The sequence below is a fragment of the Kryptolebias marmoratus genome, linkage group LG6, assembly GCF_001649575.2.
Source record: "Kryptolebias marmoratus isolate JLee-2015 linkage group LG6, ASM164957v2, whole genome shotgun sequence".
Classification (NCBI taxonomy): Eukaryota; Metazoa; Chordata; class Actinopteri; order Cyprinodontiformes; family Rivulidae; genus Kryptolebias; species Kryptolebias marmoratus.
The window spans coordinates 29,231,681-29,232,290 of NC_051435.1; positions in this window are offsets into that span (position 1 = coordinate 29,231,681).

Consider the following 610-nt stretch of genomic DNA (forward strand, 5'->3'; position numbering starts at 1 on the left):
GGATTTTATATCACGAGGGATTAACTTTCACAAGTAAGACTAAACAATAATTTTGGTTATTTGACCATTTATTATATTATATTATTGTAGCTAACGTTATTAGGTAAACCTTAAAATGCTAACAGGAGGAACTGGTGCTCCTCTCTCATTAGCTCTTTCTGTTTTTTATTTCTTCACATTTTGAAGGTTTCCCAGTCACACAGATTTAAGGAGGCAATGGGAAGCTGCAATAAGAAGGAGGGTTTTTTTTGCAACAGTTGTCTCAGCTCTGTAGTGAACATTTCAAACCAGAGGACTTTAACAGGACCAGCTTCAGTCTTACTTGTGAAAGTTAATCCCTCGTGACATAAAATCCGTCCATAGCTGCTCGCTCTGTGTTTACTCCTGAAAAGAAGGATAGGTGCGCGTGAGAGCGAGCACCAACGTCGCGAAGCGTAGCTAGGGGGGTCCAGGGGCATGCCCCCCCAGGAAAATTTTTTAAAACAGCAGTTGAAAAGTGCTATTTCCTGGATTTTGGAGCTAGAATTTTAGAAAAAGAGAGTTGCTTATGGGTCACTTTTATGCCATGAAAAATTGAACACCCTACTATATACAACTAGTACTATGTACT